The 15,974-nt window shown below is 48.9% G+C and overlaps 1 pseudogene; it reads right to left on the bottom strand.

Annotated features, from left to right (window-relative positions):
- Positions 1–1,295: 1,295 nt before the first annotated feature.
- On the bottom strand, positions 1,296–1,835 carry LOC129486688 (myosin IC heavy chain-like; annotated as a pseudogene).
- Between the last annotated feature and the right edge of the window lie 14,139 nt (positions 1,836–15,974).

Below are 15,974 nucleotides of genomic sequence, written 5' to 3'. Positions count from 1 at the left end.
GGGATGTGGGGTTGATGAGAACTGGCTGCAGTGCCTCGTTCTCCCACCAGTGAGGTTTGTGGTGGTTATCACTAGCTTCAAAGGTCAGCTGGCTCTTGGGAAACAAATAGAAGCCTCACCCTCCCTTCCCGTTGGAAACTTTGGCCTCGGCTTCAGAGCGGATGCCTGGGAGAGGCTGCAACATCCAGCCTCAGGGAGTACAGCTGCCCCTGGAGGTCTGCCAAAGCTGTTCTCAGGGTTTGTCCCACTTGGGTCTGAAGGCCAGGAGGCTGCGCTCTTCTGTGGCGGTCTGACCTGGACACTCCCTGGTGACCATCTGCATCAGTGGTTCTCCTCTCTAACTGCTCATTAAAAGTCTGCTGATGCCTGGGCCCCACCCCAGACCAATAAAATCAGATTTCCTGGATGAGGGCCATGCATCTACAATTTTGTTTTTTAAAGCACCCCTAGATAATTCCAGAGTGCTGTCAGGATTGAGGGATGCTGATGTAGATAAACATAAACGTTAGTGATCAAAGGACAGAATAGGAAAAATATTTGAAATCTGGACGAAAGAGGCTCTGCATTAGACAGCAGCCATCCAAGGCCAGGAGGCTTGGCGGCTGGGACTGAGCAGGACTGTGGAATTCTTGGAAGGAATTCATCTGTCTGGGAACTGGCATGACTCGGTTCCCCAGGGGCAGCGGGCAGAACCCCGTGACTCCAGGTCCTCGGTCCTCCTGGGCCACTGTGCCTGCCTCTGTGGTCTGCATCTGGGCTGTGATGCACCTCTGAGCCTCAGGTCTTCCAGTCAAACTGGACTCCCTGCCATTCCCAGAACGCAATCTGCTCTTTCCTGCTTCTCGGTTTGGGTTTCAGGCATTTGTTTCTGTCTGGAATGTCTTTTCCGATCTGTTCAAATCATTCCTCTTCAAGGTCCCTGCCCTACTGCCAGCTCCACCAGGAAGCCCTCGCCACAGCTTCTGCATGTGCCTGTACTCCACAGCGCCCTCCTGCTGCACTGCCCAAGGTGTGCCGAGACTATAAATGCAGAGAGGGTGAGGACCAGTCAAATCCCCTCCTCCACCTGTCCCGGGGCGGAAGGCACCGTGCACAGAGGAGCCTCCCACCTCTTTTGAATGCCATGGACTGTGTCCGTGTTCCAAGACAGGGTGGAAGCCTCTTCTCTGCCCACACCCCTTCCTGATAGTTCTCCAGCCCCCCTGCCGCATTTCCTGAGTGCCACGGCTCTTTGTGGTTAGCAGTCAGTGACAGGGAAGCGCTGGGACCAGGCCTTTTTACCCAGCACGTGGTGTCTACAGTGCCAGTGGAGCCTCCCCCGGAGAGGGTCGGCGTAGAGTGGGGTGGGGAATGAAAGCTCTTCCCACAGACAGACCCAGAGTCTTAAGGGGAGGGGGAAGACCCCAGCGACCTCGGGTGTCACCGAGGCCCGCGCTGGTGCTCAGGAACCGCCTTCTCCCAATAACGCAGCGCGAGCGACACGGGGCGGGGGGCGCCTCGGGCGCGCTGGCTGGGGGCCCGCGGGGCGCCGCTCGGCAGTGGAAGGGGGCAGGCTTCGGAAGCGGCCGCCGGCTGCTGGGGGTGGGAGACTTGCTCCCTCCTTCAGTCGCCCGCCGTCAGCCCGCGCTGCAGGTGACCTGGTCAGTGCCGATCGCCCCGCCCCCGCGCAGCCGTCTCCGTGGGGTTTTCCGGCTCTGCGCGCCTCAAACGACCTCGGCTGCCGCCTGCCCGGCAGCTCCCCGCGGTCCCCCACTTTCCCCCGCCCCCCGGGGCCGCGCGGCAGGCCTTTCTGATGAGTCAGCGGGAGCCCGGGAGCCTCCAACCGCCCCGGGCATCTGCTCCGGTGACGCACCCTGAGTCACGGGCGCCCGGGCCGCCGCCGAGGCCGAGCGCGCAGCAGGGAGCGCCGAGCGTAGCCCCTACGCCTGCCGCGGGCGCCCACCCGGCCCGGCCCGGCCCCGCACCCTTCCTCCTTCGCTCGCAGCGCCGCCCGCCCTGCACTCCCTGGCCCAGCTCCAGGCTGACATCAGACGCTGGCCGCCCGGCCACCCTCTGAGTCAACAGTTTTCGAAGCAGAGCCCGCTGCCAGGGGCGGGGAGAGAGCGCGGCCTCCGGGGGAGGCGGGGGCAGGCACCGGTCTGGCAGCCGCGGGAGGGCGGAGGTGGGTGGGGACGCCGGAGCCTTTTACAAGAAGTCACGGGGGATGGGGGAGAAGAGAGGGCGAAAACCACCCTCTGCAGAGCTGCGGGGGCGGAGAGGAAACACGCCGCCCCCCACAGCCACGTGCTGAAGCCCTCACTGAGTGGGTGGCTGGGCCCGCCCCAGGGTGGCCTGGGAAGGGCACCCGAGGGCGGGAGAAGGGGGAGGCAGTTGCTGGGAAAGGCCCTGGGCCAAGTTTCTGAGAGAGGAAAAGAACCACCTTTGGACACCCTGGGTCCCAGGGGCCCAGCAGACATTTGTGTCTGGATAACAGGGCCCCACCCAGTTCCCTTTGATGGGAGCAGCTCTGGCCGAGCCCTAGGCTCCTGGGGACTGGTGCTGCCTGCTTGGGGTCCGACTTGAAGAACCGCACTGACCTAACGTGACCCCCTCCCTTGACCACAGACCCTGTCATCATCGTGGGATGGGGTTGGAAGGATGTATGTCCGAGGGTAAAGGAATTCAAGAGCCCCAGTCCACTGAGAGTCACCTTCCTCGCTGTAACAAGGCTGGGCGCTATGGTCTGCCCCTGAGTTGGTGCTCAGTAACCACTCTGAGAGGCTGCATCTGTGGTTCTAGAATGCTCAAAGTGAGCAAGAGACCCTTAAAAAAGCATCTACCTGCAGAGGGACTAAGTGGCTTCTAGAAGCTTCTTTAACCCCGCAGATTTCCCTGATCACGTCAGGCAGGAAGGAAGGGTGACGTGGAGCCAGGGGGACCGAGTAAGGCAGCAAGCATCCACAGGTGCTTGGATTTCCTTCCCTCCACCCCATCGCACCCCGCCCACCCATGCCATGCCCACCAGGATAGCAAGACAGGGCTGTCATTGGTGGCCTCCAGCTGGAATTCACGCTCAGCTTCTTTCCGGGATTTGGACTTGTTGTTCTTTCCAAAGCCATGGTTCAATAAATGATACCAACCTGGGGAGGGGAGGTGTCCGTCTCGTCTTGCAGGCAGAAGCGGCATAACAGCTGGGTGAACAGAACCGGTCTGCATCTGTCGGGAGCTGTTTGTCAGCACAGCTTTGCAGGAACCATGTGAGCGTCTCCTTGCTCCATATGACCCGCATTCAAACTCATGCTGAGAAAGAGCTCCCGGTCCACCTCTGCTGGGGCAGCCTTTTCCCAAGTGTGACTTTTCCAAGGGTGGGTGGTTCATTTCTGCCAATCTAACCCAGCTCAAAATAGCATTGAATCAGACTTATGGGAAGCCCTGTGCTCCAGGCGCCTGTAGAAAAGAGTTAAAAATGACAAATCTTGGGAAACCAAGGGGTCTAATTTTGCTGATATGGGACAAGATGCAGAGCCCTGTGACATCACAGGGAAGAAATAGTGGCCAGGGATAGGTTTGGAAAGTGTGAGTGGTGGAAGGTCCTGTGCTTTATGTGGTTGCCCTTCGGGAAGTTCGTGGCCTGGCCCAGTGGGGGGGCGGGTATCCTGGGAGCTAAGGCCAGGTGTGGGAGGGGGCTGTGGCTTAAGCCACAAACTCCACAACCTCCAACTTCCACATTTTCCTTCAGGCTGAGAACCCGAACTGTCTCAGTAGGGGTTGACTCCTCCACCGTTTCTAATTCTGATTACTTATGCTTTTGGCTTGGGCCCAGCTCAATTGCCACCTTCATGAAGCTTTTCTCATGAGTTAACTTGACCCTTGGCACTTCCACTACAGCCTTCACCACGCTTTGCCTGCTTTGAGAGGCTTTGCTGTATTCAGCTTTCCTCTCCACCCAGCGGCCCACTGGGAGGCAAGCACTCCATCCTTACCACTCCTTAGTGGAACTCCCAGGGAAGCAAATGAGCTGTCGGCTCTTCTGTCTTCTGCCCCCACGTTTGGCCTCATAGGCTTCCTTTGTGTCTGATGGGGCTTTCTGTGTGCTGTCTCTGCTTTCAGGACAGCCTCATCTTGGATTTTGACCCTATCTGCGTTTTTTTTTGTTTTTTAAGGAAAATAATTTTTCTTAATTCAAATAGAAAATAGCTTAGATTTTAGATTTGATCATTTTCTAGATTTTTTTAAATTTATGGGTACATAGGTGTGTATATTTATGGGGTACATGAGCTATTTTGGTATAAACATACAATGCATAATAATCATATCAGGGTAAGCGGAGTATTCATCACCTCAAGCATTTATCTGTTCTGTTACAAATATTCCGGTCATACTCTTTTAGTAGTTTTTGTTTGTTTGTTTTGTTTTTTGTTTTGTTTTGTTTTGTTTTGTTTGAGACAGAGTCTCACTCTGTCGCCCAGGCTGGAGTGCAGTGGCATGATCTTGTCTCACTGCAGCCTCTGCCTTCTGGGTTCAAGTGATTCTCCTGCCTCAGCCTCTGGACTAGCTGGGGCTACAGGTGCACACCATCACGCCCAGCTATTTTTTTTGTAGTTTTAGTAGAGACAGGTTTCACCATGTTGGCCAGGATGGTCTTGATCTCTTGACCTCGTGATCTGCCCGCCTTGGCCTCTCATTTTTTTGTATTTTTAGTAGAGATGGGGTTTCCGCATGTTGGCTAGGCTGATCTCAAACTCCTAACCTCAAGTGATCTGCCTGCCTGCCTTGGCCTCCCAAAGTGCTGGGATTACAGGTGTGAGCCACCACATCCGGCCTTCTTTTAGTTATTTTTACATGTATGATAAATTATTATTGACTGTAGTCATCCTGTTGTGCTACCAAATACTAGATTTTACTCCTTCCGTGTAGCTACATTCTTATATCCATTAACCATCCTCACTCCCCCTCATCCCTGGCCCACCTACCCTTCTGGTAACCATCCTTCTACTCTTCTACTCTCTGTCTCCATGAGTTCAATTGCTTTAATCTTTTTTTTTTTTTTGAGACAGAGTCTTGCTCTGTTGCCCAGGCTGGAGTGCAGTGATGCAATCTTGGCTCACTGCAACCTCTGCCCCTGGGTTCAAGCGATTCTCCTGCCTCAGCCTCCTGAGTAGCTGGGATTACAGGCATGTGCCACCACACCCAGGTAATTTTTGTACTATTAGTAGAGACAGGGTTCACCATGTTGGCCTGACTGGTCTTGAACTCCTGACCTCGTGATCCACACACCTTGGCCTCCCAAAGTGCTGGGATTACAGGTGTGAGCCACCGTGCCAGTATTTTTTTAAAATTTTCAGCTCCCAAAAATTAGTGAGAACATGTGAAATTTGTCTTTCTTTGCGTGGATTGTTTTACTTAACATAATGTTCTCCACTTCCATCCATGTCATTGCAAATTCTTTTTTATGGCTAAATAGTACTCCATTGTATATATGTACCACATTTTCTTTTCTTTTTTCTTTTTTTTTTTTTTTTTGAGACAGAGTCTCACTCTGTTGCCCAGGCTGGAGTGCAATGGTGTGATATCGGCTCACTGCAACCTCTGCCTACCCGGTTCAAGCAATTCTCCTGCCTCAGCCTCCCAGGTAGCTGGGATTACAGGCGCCTGCCACCATGCCCAGCTAATTTTTGTATTTTTAGTAGAGATGGGGTTTCACCATCTTGGCCAGGCTGGTCTTGAACTCCCGACCTCGTGATCCACACACCTTGGCCTCCCAAAGTGCTGGGATTACAGGTGTGAGCCACCATGCCTGGCCCATATGTACCACATTTTCTTTATCCATACATCTATTGGTGGACATTTAGGTTGCTTCCAAATCTTGGCTGCTGTGAATTTTAAACATAAGAGTGCAGATATCTCTTCGACATACCTAGTAGTGGAATTGCTGGATCATATAGTAGTTCTATTTTTAGTTTTTTGAGGAACTTCCATACTGTTCTCCATAGCAGCTATATTAGTTTACATTCTTACCAAAAGTGTATGAGGGTTCCCTTTTTTCCACATCCTCGCCAGCATTAATTATTGCCCATCTTTTGAAAAAAAAACATTTTAACTGGATGGAGATATGACAACTCATTGTAGTTTTGATTTGCATTTCTCTGATGATCAATGATGTTGAGCACCTTTTTATATATCTGTTTGCCATTTGTATGTCCTCTCTTCAGAAACTTCTATTCAGATACTTTCCCCATTTTAAAAATTGGATTATTAGATTTTTTTCCTGTTGAGTTGTTTGAGCTACTTATATATTTTGATTATTAATTTCTTGTCAGATGGGTAGTTTGCAAATATTTTCTTCCATTCTGTGGGTTGTCTCTTCACTTTGTTGATTGTTTTGTTTGCTGTGCAGAAGGTTTTTAATTTGGTGTGATCTCTTTTATCCATTTTCCCTTTGTTTGCCTGTGCTTTTGGGGTATTTGCTCAGGAAATCTTTGCCCAGACCAATGTCCTGGAGAGTTGCCCCAGTGTTTTCGTTTAGTAGTTTCATAGTTTGAGGTCTTAGATTTAAGTATTTAATCCATTTTGACTTGATTTTTATATGTGGTGAGGTAGGGGTCAGTTTCATTCTTCTGCATGTGGATATTGTTTTCCCAGCATCACTTATTAAAGAGACTGTCCTTTCCCCAATGTATGTTCTTGGCACTTTTATAAAAAATGAGTTCACCGTAGGTGTATGGATTTGTTTCTGGATTCTCTATTCTGTTCCATTGGTCTATGTGTTTATTTTTATTCCAGTTCTGTGCCTATTTTGGTTACTATAGCTCTGTAGTATAATTTGAAGTCAAGTAATGTGATTCCTCCAGTTTTATTCTTTTTGCTTGTGATGGCTTTAGCTCTTCTGGGTCTTTTGTGGTTCCATATAAATTTTAGGATTTTTTTTCTGTTTCTGTGAAGAATGTCACTGATTTTTTTCTTGTGGTTTTGTTTTGTTTTGGGACAGATGTCTTGCTCTGTCACTCAAGCTGGAGTGCAGCAGCATGATCTTGGCTCAGTGCAACCTCCATCTCCCATGCTGAAGTGATCCTCCCATCTCAGCCTCCCAAATACCTGGCACTACAGGTGTGTGCTACATGCCTAATTTTGGTATTTCTTGTAGAGATGGAGTTGTGCCATGTTGCCCAGGCTGATCTCGAATTCATTGGCTTAAGTGATCCACCCACCTTAGCCTCCCAAAGTGCTGGGATTACAGTTGTGAGCCACTGCTCCTGGCCATCATTGGTATTTTGATAGGGGTTGCATTGGATCTGTAGATTGCTTTGGATAGTATGGACATTTTAACAATATTGATTATTCCAATCCATGAACATGGAATATCTTTCCATTTTTTGGTGTCCTCTCCAATTTCACTTTTTTTTTTTTTTTTTTTTTTTTTGGTGAGACGGAGATATACTCGGGAGGCTAATCCCAGCCTCCCGATTAGCTGGGATTACAGGCATGTGCCACCCCGCCCGGCTAATTTTGTATTTTTAGTAGAGACAGGGTTTCACCATGTTGCCCAGGCTGATCTAGAACTCCTGACCTCAGGTGATCCTCCCACCTCGGCCTCCCAAAGTGCTGGGATTACAGACTTGAGCCACTGTGCCCAGCCTGTCCTCTCCAATTTCTTGCATCAATGCTTTATAGCTTTCAGTGTAGAGATCTTTCACTTCTTTGGTTAAGTTTAATTCTGTGTATATTATTTTATTTGCAGCTATTGTAAATGGGATCACTTTCTTGATTTCTTTTTCAGATTGTTCACTGTTGGTATATATAAATGTTACTGATCTTTGTATGTTGAATTTTGTATCCTAAAACTTTACTGAATTTATCAGTTAAAATAGTTTTTTGCTGGATTCTTTGGGTTTTTCCAAATATAACATCATTTCATCTGCAAACAAGGATAATTTGACTTCTTCCTTTCCAATTTGATGTCCTTTATTTCTTTCTCTTGTCTGGTTGCTCTAGCTAGGACTTCCAGTACTATGTTGAATCACAGTGGTGAAAGTGGGCATTCTTGTTGTGTTCTAGATCTCAGAAGAAAGGCTTTCAGATTTCTCTTGTTCAGTGTGATAGTAGCTGTGGGTCTGTCATATATGGCTTTTATTGTGTTGAGGTATGTTCCTTCTATGCCCAGTTTTTTGAGGATTCTTTTTTTTAATCATGACACGATGTTAAATTTTATCAAATGCTTTTTCAGTATCAGTTGAAATGGTCATATGGCTTTTGTCCTTCATTCTGTTGATATGATGCATCACACTGATTGATTTGCGTGTGTTGAACCATCCTTGCATCCCTGAGATAAATTCCACTTGGTCATGATGAATGATCTTTTTGATCTGTTGTTGACTTCAGTTTGCTAGTATTTTGTTGAGGATTTCTGCCTGCCTGCTCTTTGCCTGAGAGTTCAGCCCAGGCTTTTTGGCCTGGGAACATCATCCTGCTTGACCCACAGCAACTGTTCAGCAGAAAGAGCCTTAGCTCCTAACCTAGCAATTGGAACCAGGGCTGAGGGTCAAGGGGATATAAGTGTATCTCACTAAAGCTAACCTGTTGTGCGTAAACCCACACTCAGGAACACAAGTGAACCTCACTAAAGCTAGCATGTCATATTTAAAAATAAATTAGAGGCTGCTTCTCTTCACAAAACTTTTTCCAAAGAGCAATTTGCTGTGGTTTGGATGTGACCTCCAAAGTTCATGTGTTAGAAATTTAATTGGCCGGGTGCGGTGGCTCATGCCTGTAATCCCAGCACTTTGGGAGGCCGAGGTGGGCAAATCACGAGGTCAGGAGTTCCAGACCAGCCTGACCAATATGGTGAAACCCCCGTCTCTACTAAAAATACAAAAATTAGCTGGGTGTGGTGGTGCGTGCCTGTAATCCCAGCTACTCGGGAGGCTGAGGCAGGAGAATCACTTGAACCCGGGAGGTGGAGTTTGCAGTGAGCCAAGGTTGTGCCACTGCACTCCAGCCTGGGCAACAGAGTGAGACTCCATCTCAAAAAAAAAAAAAAAAAAAGGATTTTTTGTGTATATTTAGAGGGCTCACTTTCCTTGCAACTTTTCGGGCATAGACTTATTGAAATTGAGATATGAAAATTAGGAGGTGAGTTAGCAGGGATTAGCTTATTTTCAGGGGCCATGTGATGACAAAATTCCTTATTACTCTAGATGCCAGAAAAGGTGGAGATGAAACTGAGTGGAACTGGGAACATCTGCCTCAAAAGTTTTGGCGTAAATTCTCAAAACATCTGGCATCCCTTGTTAGCATTCATCACTCTACTGACAAGCTGCCTTCCACTGATCCTCTAAGCCATTCTTGACTACCTAACAGAACAGACAGCCAGACACTTGGTGTTAAAAAGACTTGACTCTGCTTCTGGCTCTGCCATGTACAAGCTCTGCTACCTTGGGCTGCCTGCTGGTATTTCTGGTCCTCAGTTTTTTAAATTGTAAAATAGAGATTGTTGTACTTATGTAAAGGAAAAAATAGACTTCTTTTCTCTCTATTTATACCCAACAGGATACTTCTGTGATCAAATGTCAGGGGTAGAAGTTTTCCCCCAAGAACTAATTCTCCAACACCAGCTGGTGTATAGAGTTTAATTCAATTCTGACACCATTTACCTGGAGTTAAAGTCAGGTCCCATGGCTTTCAGGCTCAGCCCCCCACTTCAGATGCCAGGCACAAATCTGGGCTTCTGGATCTTCTGACCTGTTTGCTATAAATTGGAGGTTCTCATAACCCCTTTTTCAGGTTTGATCATTTGCTAGAGTGGCTCACAGAATTCAGGAAAGCACTTTAAGTACATTTACCAGTTTATTATAAGAGTATTACAAACGATACAGAGGAACCGCTAGGTGGGAGAGATGCGGAGGGCAAGGAATAGGGGGAGGGACACCACCCTCCATGTACTCAGCAGTGCACAAGCTCTCCACACCCCCGTAGTTCAGGGGTTTTGATGGAAGCTTCATCACATAGACACAATCGATTATTAACTCTATTTCCAGCCCTTCTCCCATCTTCAGGGAATGAGGGGTGGGGCTGAAAGATCCAGGATTCTAACCATGGCTTGGTCTTTCTGGCGACCAGCCCCCCCATCCAGGAGTCCACCGAGAGTCACCTCCTTAGAACAAAAGATGCTCCTGTCACCCAGGAAATGCCCAGGGAATTGGGAGCTCTGTGTCAGAAACCTGTGCTAAAGATAAAATATTAGAACAAAAGATGCACCTAGAACCTCTATTGTTCAGGAAATTGCAAGGGTTTTAGGAGCTCTGGGCTAGGAATTGGGGGCAGAAACCAAATATATGTTTCTTATTATATCACAGCCTACCTTGTAGGGCTTTTGTGAGAACATGAGGAAGTAAGTGGCACCCAGTGAGCACTTGGTAGAGGATGGCTGAAAATGTGTTAGACTTTGTAACTCTTGAGGTAACAACCTCCTCAAGTGTATAATATGCACATGGGGTTCTTTAGGTCCCAGTTCTGTCCAAGATCAAGACAATCAACCTGAGAGGGCAACTTTTCAGAAGCCACGAGAGAAAAGACTGATCTACGAGTAGTCAGGGATGTAACAGTAGCTCAACCTCCCAGCCTGACAGTCAGGGGCTTAGGGCCTGAGAGGCCCTGGTAGTGAATCCGTCTGAGGCCTGATCAGTGACAAAGTGTGAGCTGCTGAATGAGGCTTTAATCCAGGAGGTGTTGAAAGAGCCTAACAAACACTTACTCCATTTTGTTAAATCTAAGAGCCTTTTTTTTTTTGGAGACAGAATCTTGCTCTTTCACTCAACTGAAACTTCTGCCGCCCAGGTTCAAGTGATTCTTATGCCCCAGCCTTCTGAGTAGCTGGGATTACAGGCATGTGCCACCACGCTCAGCTAATTTTTGTATTTTTAGTAGAGATGGGGTTTCAACATGCTGGTCTTGGACTCCTGGCCTCAAGTGATCTGCCTGCCTCAGCCTCCCAAACTGCTGTGATTACAGGTGTGAACCACTGCAGCTGGCCAAAATCCGAGTTTGAAGAAAAACACTAAGTTGATTTTTTGTGTGTTCCTCTTACCATGTGAGATGTGGCCCTGAAGAAAGCACTAAACCAGACCCTGCCCTAATGGATGACAGGCCCCTGAGGGGCCCTTACTGGGCTCTTGCTCCTGTGACCAGAAGCAAGAAATGTTCCCAGGGAAAACAGATTAGCAGGCTGGACTGGATGCCCTTCTGAGAGGGAGCAAGAACTGTCCTTTGTACCTTAGGTCTTCGGGCTCAGCTGACACCACACCAGGGAACATATAGTAGATTAGTTTCCTAGGATTGCACAACAAAGCACCAGACAAAATAACAGCAATTCATTCTCTCACAGTTCTGGAGGCTAGAGGTCTGAAGTCCAGGTGGCAGCAGGGCTCCTTCTGCTTTCCTCACCTGTTCCTGGAGGGCAATCCTTGGCGTCCCTTGGCTTCCAGCTGCATCACGGCAACCTCTGCACGTGGCTTTCTCTCCACATGGCTGTGTCTTCACTTTCACTTGGCGTTTTTTTTGTTTTTGGTTTTGGTTTTTTTTTTTTTTAGACAGAGTTTCACTCTTGTCGCCCAGGCTGGAGTGCAGTGGCATGATCTCGGTTCACTGCAACCTCTGCCTCCTGGGTTCAAGCGATTCTCCTGCTTCAGCCTCCTGAGTAGCTGGGATTACAGGCATGTGCCATGACACCCAGCTAATTATATATTTTTAGTAGAGACAGAGTTTCTCCATGTTGGTCAGGCTGGTCTCAAACTCCCAACCTCAGGTGATCCATCTGCCTCAGCCTCCCAAAGTGCTGGGATTACAGGCATGAGCCACCACACCTAGCCTTACATTAGCTTTATAACCAAGGGGAAAAAACAATTTTTAAAAAATACATATACAAGTAATTTCCTGAAATGTACATTCCAGGAAAGTTGTGGCTGGGAAGAAAGCAGCAGTTGCTGGGGTCCAGCTGATTCCCATGCCTATAAGCCACAGCCATCACCTCTGTGGAGTCTCTCCACTTGGAAGGATGGCTACTTGCATCAGAATTAGCCATGATGCTTGCTAAAAAATGCAGAGTGCAAGGTCCCACCCTAGACCTACTAAATCAGAATCTCTGGGCACAGGGCACAGGATTTTTCAATTTAACAGGTTTTACACACTGCATTTGAAACCCCTGGGATTTAGAGGCTGTGGACGACCCACTCTTCAGTAATCCAGTGGTTTGTCACACTAGCCGAATGTGCCTCCTCAGCCCTTTCAGTACTCAACACTGTGCTTTTTTTTTTTTTTTTTTTTTTTTTTTGACGGAGTATTGCTCCATCACCCAAGCTGGAGTGCAGTGGTGTGATCTCGGCTCACTGCAACCCCCCAGGAGGCGGAGGTTCACGTGCCACCACATCTGGCTAATTTTTATAGTTTTAGTAGAGATGGGGTTTCGACATGTTGGCCAGGGTGGTCTTGAACTCCTAACCTCAAGTGATCTGCCGGCCTTGGCCTCCCAAAGTGCTGGGATTACAGGCGTGAGCCACTATGACTGACCTAACACTGCTTTGAAGAATAAAGCCAAATAAACAGAGCAGTTATTATTTTCATAAAGTCAGTTCTTGGTTGTACCTATGATGGGAAGCTGCAAAGCAAGTTATTCAAATAATATAAAATGCATAATTGTATTTTATTTTGGAATCTAGTGGCAGCAGAGTGCTCTTCTTAATTTGTCCTAACAATTAAAATGAGTTGACATCCCCATACTCTACACTATCAAGTTTAGAATGAAGAAAAGTACTTTGCCCGCATTAAGAAGTAAGTATTCTGTATGTAGTTAGTTGAGAGTTGTCATTATAGACGTGATTACTTTTAACTCACAATCTTGAGTTTTCCTTTATTGATTGGTGTACACGACTAATATCTGGGGACAGTAGAAAATTCTCCGCTTTTTTTTTTTTTTTTTTTTTAAGACAGAGTTTCACTTTTGTTGTCCAGGCTAGAGTACAAGGGCATGATCTCGGCTCACTGCAACCTCCGCCTCCCGGGTTCAAGCAATTCTCCTGCCTCAACCTCCCGAGTAGCTGGGATTACAGGTGCTCGCCACCACACCCGGCTAATTTTTTGTATATTTAGTAAAGATGGGGTTTCACCATGTTGGCCAGGCTGGTCTCGAACTCCTGACCTCAGGTGATCCATCAGCCTTGGCCTTGCAAAGTGCTGGGATTAGAGGCGTGAGCCACCATGCCCGACTACAAATTCTTCACTTTAAGATGTGCCTGAGTTCAGGGCAGGGGTTGGCGGAGAAGGCCCTTCCAGCTCCGAGACGCTGTGACTTGTCAGAGCAAGGGGTGTTGTAACATGCTCTGAGAGGTCCCAACAGCTGTGCCACTGGCCATCTCTTAAAGAGGTGAAATTCAACACTGCAGAGGGGCAATAACTCAAGGTATTAGTTCACACTTGTTGCTTCCGGAGTGGGTCATCGCCTCTTAGGAGAAAAGATGAGCCATCTCGAGAATGAGAATTTCTGTCTATGTGTCGGAGCAAGCAGAAAAAAAGAACCAGCAACTGGGAGGCTCTGCCTTTCGCCTCCTGGAGGGGTCACATTCCCTTTTGAGTCTTCACAGGGATGGCTTCAGGAAGCCATTTGCACCCCTCCCTCCACCCAACCCCCGTTTTTGTGAGGGAGGAGGGCGAGAGGAAACAGCCTGTGGAGGGCTAAGTGCTTGGCACCTTAAATAGCACCTCCATTTGTGCTTTGTCATGATCCCCGCGCTCTGGCAGGAGCGGGCTCTCCGGGCGCTGGGTGACAACTGCCTGGGTTCAGGGAGGCCTTGAGCAATCAGTGGGAGGGATGCGGGCTCTGAGGAGCCGAGGGCCGGGACATCAGGCCTGTGCCTCCCCCAAGCATGCCCTTCTTTCCTGCTGCACAGGGAGGAAGCAGAGGGAGGCAGCTGACGGGGTCAAAACCCATCCAGGAGAAAAAATTTTTAAAGGAAGCCTGGTATCTTTCACACAACATGTAATTAACTCTCAGCAGAAGATGCCACGGATTCATAATGGGAGCCGACAGCGGGGGAGGACGACTCTGACAAGCATGAGATTTCTCATGTTGGGTTTTTTTATTTAATTTTTTAAAGGAACATGAACAGTTGCAATGATAATCGCGGACCTTCAGTGATGGTGTCTCCCAGCAACAAGCCAGATCCAGCTGTAGCCCACCCTCTGCCCTGGCAAGATGAACGTGGAGTAGGGGGCTTTGCTGCTTCAGAGCAGCAGTCATGGAGCCCTGGCCCGGCCCTGATGGATGTTTCTCATCCCTGATGCCCTGAAGTGGGCCCGCCAAGCAGCCCCGACTCTTTTGGGCTGTCTCCACATGTGGGCTGTCCCCAGAGCTCTCTCCCCTCCATGACAGCAGTCCTTGGCGTCATCCCAGCCTCTGGCCTGGGGCTCTCAGGGTCATGCTTCTGGCACAGCTCAGGCTCCCCTGGGTGCCCTGCCCTTGGCGGGTGACTGCACCCTGGGAGGAAGGGAGGTGCAGCTGGAGAGGAGGAATGGTGGGGAGCCCCAGGGCAGGGTGGCTGGAGGCAGGCAGTATCTGGATGGCTGCCAAAATAGGGGCCAACCCTCTCCCAGGCACAAAAGGCTCTCTGTGAGGGACACACCGGCCCCAAGTGGAATCTAGGAGGCTCATGTTTCTTAACACAAAGGAGGGTCGTTCCCAGACCAGCCTGGGTGTGGCCTGGAGGCTGAACCCCTCTGGGCAGTGCCCTTGGACTCCCAGGGACCCATGTGGGGGGCTTCAGTCCTCATTCTGATCTGGTCTGTGCAGGCAGATGGAGAGAGGCCTGGGCAGGCGGCCTCACCTCTTTCTCTGGGAGAGGCCTTCCTAGGTCTCCCCTACCACATTCTCCCTCCCGCACACACATGTGCACACACACACTTGCACACTCAGAGTCCAAGGAAGAGAAGATTCCCAACCTAACCACACTTAGATTAGCCAAGTATGTTGTGCAGACCCTTCTTCTGGCTGGGAAGCATGTCACGAGATCCACTGTGTGACCACAGGCAACAGGATTCCTTCTCTTCAGAAGTGCTCCCTGCCATGAAGCACCTCCTCAGTGTGACCCTGCCAAGCATAAAATAGATATGCATATATGTACACACACATACACACATATTTTATATATGTGTATATATATATATATATATATATATAGAGAGAGAGAGAGAGAGAGACCTAAAAATGGCATGGAAGAGATTTGAAATGGTCCATGCTGATGTGTCTTTCAGCCAAGCCTGAGGCTGATTTGGGTGGCTGTGCTCTGTGGAAAGAGATGGGTCAGGGAGATACCTAAATACTCACTGGGACTTGTGGGCTTTGTGTTTTTAAATGGAAGAGTTGGATTAGGATCTCTACGGTCTCTTCAGCTCTTGGTATGGGCCTGAAAGCCGCAAGGCTGGATGTCCACCCACCAGCCCCACTGCCTACCCAGCTCCCGAGGCCCCGCTGCATCGGAGGTCTCTGTGGATATCTGTTGGGGCACTGGCAGGCACAGTCCCTCCCCTGGACCATAGCTGAGGTCTGAGGGTAATGGATAGGAAGTGTGGGATTTTCAAAGACTGGCCTTTTCCTATCCTGTGTCTTCTGCATTGGGAACTATGGAGAAGACATTCATTTATTGAACACACATTTCTTGGGCACCATCCATGCACCAATAAATAAAACAGACACAACTTCCTGCTCTTAGGAGCTTACATTTGACACAACACATAGGAGCTTCCCCTCCATGTAGTTTTCTAAGGTGGCCATAACAAAATACCACAATCTGGGTGGCTTGAACAACAGCAATGTATCCTCTCTCAGTTCTGGAGGCTGGAAGTCCAAGGTCAAGGTGTCAGCAGGGCTGGTTCCTCTTGAGGGCTGTAATAGAGGACCTGCTCCCTGCCTCTCTCTTCTGGTGGTTTGCCGCCATCTTTGACATTTGTGT

Source organism: Symphalangus syndactylus, chromosome 7 (genome assembly GCF_028878055.3).
Source record: "Symphalangus syndactylus isolate Jambi chromosome 7, NHGRI_mSymSyn1-v2.1_pri, whole genome shotgun sequence".
NCBI lineage: Eukaryota > Metazoa > Chordata > Mammalia > Primates > Hylobatidae > Symphalangus > Symphalangus syndactylus.
The sequence above is the reverse complement of the archived record's forward strand: the minus strand, read 5'-3'. Positions and strand labels throughout refer to the sequence as shown.